General features: G+C 38.7%; 1 non-coding gene across 1 annotated transcript; it reads left to right on the forward strand.

The window, feature by feature from the left end:
* The first annotated feature begins 1,099 nt into the window (after nt 1-1,099).
* On the forward strand, nt 1,100-1,263 carry LOC115871401. Its single transcript, XR_004047276.1, has one exon. It is a non-coding gene; the product is annotated as a U1 spliceosomal RNA (small nuclear RNA).
* Nucleotides 1,264-2,318: the final 1,055 nt, after the last annotated feature.

Here is a 2,318-nt window from a genome sequence, read left to right on the forward strand (position 1 = left end):
CGAACACGGTGATGTGAATGGAGTAAAGCTGTGGGAGTGGCTTTCTCACAGTGGAGTCGAACACGGTGATGTGAATGGAGTAAAGCTGTGGGAGTAGACCCTTTGGAATCTTCGTTTGGTGATGGAGCACAACTCAAGATAAGAAGAAACAGGAGCAAAAAACTACTAATGATCAGAACTTGGAATGAGGAAATATGAATCTAGGTGTGTTAGTCTGGGTAGACTAGAGAAACAAAATTCATAGACACTCATATTTTATAAGAGAGTTTTATATAAATGGTAAGTGTGCATTAAGAAAGCATCCCAACCCAGTGCTGTTCAAGTCCATAAGTATGACATTAGCCCACGTGTCCAACAACGATCTAAGAAGCCCTCCTCAATATCACAAAACGGACACACAATGATGCCGACTGCAGGAGGAAAGCCGAATCAGTGAGCATGTAAGCATCTCAGTGCTGGCACAGGTCTCCATGCAGCTTTTCCAGCACCCACAGCTGCATCAGGGTAGGTCCATGTCCATGTGGCTTCTCCTCAGGGATGTCTCACAGGAAGTGAGCCTTGCCAGATGAGGCAGAGAACTAGCTGAGGCAGCCGCACACTGGCCTGACCATCAGAGAACAGAAGACAGCACAGGCGAGGCTCACTGAGCTATTTATCTCTCCACCCTTCAATTAAACTGCCCTTCAATTAATCCCACTTGTGTTCATTGGTCCAGCTTGGCACAATAAACCTTAACTATCACACTAGGAAAATTTAAAGTTGTAAAAAAATCAAATGGCATAAAAATTGATATCCTAGACATTAGTGAGCTGAAATGGAATGCTATTGGCCATTTTGAATCAGAAAATCATATGATTTACTATGCCAGGAATAACACAATCAGGAGGAATGACAAGGCATTCAATGTCAAAAAAGACATCTGAAAATGAATCCTAAAGTATAAGGTAGTTTGTGATAGGATTACATCAATCCACCTTCAATTCATCAATAATTCAATACATCAAATCGAATCAATACAACTATTATTCAAATATACTCCATTTGAATCCAATACAACTATTATTCACTACCAAAGCTAATGATAAAGAAATTGAAGTCTATACTTACCTGGCAGGGGAGATCCCATGATAACGAAGGTGGTTTTCCCAGGGCCAGGCTCACCCACTGCACTCTGGGTGTGCTGACCCCTGCGATTTCCCCAAATGTGGGAAACTCGACTGCATAATATGTGGTAGTGGGGGACTGTGTTCCCACTCTCCCCTGGGGGAAAAAAAAGAAAGAAATTGAAGTCTGAAATTGATTAAACATGCAATCAAGACGCATTGGTAATTATTTGTTATTGGAATGCAAATGTTGGAAACAGGAAGTAGCAGTAGTTAGAAAATATGAACTTGGTGATAGAAATGAAGCTGGAGATAGCATGAGAGAATTTTGCAAGAACAATGATTTGTTCATAACAAATACTCTTTTTCACCAACATAAAAGGCAGTTACTGTATACACATGGGCTTCTCCAGATGGAATATACAGAATTCAAATTGACTATCTGTGGGAAGAGATAATAGAGAAGCTCAATATCAGCAGCTAAAGCCAGGCCAGGAGCTCAGTGTGAAACAGACTATCAATTACTCATATGTAAGTTCAAGTTGAAGCTGAGGAAAATTAAAACAAATCTACGAGGGCTAAAATACAACATTGAGTCTATCCTACCTGAATGTCAAGGATATCTCAAGAACAGACTTGATATATTAAATATTAATGATGGAAGACCTGAGGAGCTGGGAGAGAATATCAAGAGCATCATCCATGAAGAAAATTCTAGGTCAGTAAAAAGAAAAGAAAGAAAAGATCAATGTAGATGTAAAAAGAGATGCTGAAATTTGCTCTTAATCATAGAGTAGCTAAAGCAAATGGAAGAAAGATGAAGTCAGTGATTGCAAATAAATTTAAAAATAATGGAAGCTTCACACACACACAAAGATGAAGTAAAAAGGTTGAATAGGAAATTTCAAAGGACAACTCCAGAAGAACAAGTTAAATATTACAATTAAATGTGCAAAGACTTTGAGGAAGAAAAATAAAAGGGAACAACAGTCTAGCATATCTTTGTTCACAAAATAATTTTATTTGGGGTTCATACAACTCTTATCATGATCCATACATACATCAATTGTGTCAAGCACATTTGTACATGCGTTGTCCTCATCATTGTCAAAGTATTTGCTCTCCATTTAAGCCCCTGGTATCAGCTCCTCATTTTTCCTTCTCCCTCCCCACTCCCCCTTCCTTGATAATTTATAAATTATTATTTTGTCATGT

This window comes from Echinops telfairi, unplaced genomic scaffold (genome assembly GCF_000313985.2).
Source record: "Echinops telfairi isolate 266 unplaced genomic scaffold, ASM31398v2 ScPeMD7_5592;HRSCAF=6446, whole genome shotgun sequence".
NCBI classification, from domain to species: Eukaryota; Metazoa; Chordata; class Mammalia; order Afrosoricida; family Tenrecidae; genus Echinops; species Echinops telfairi.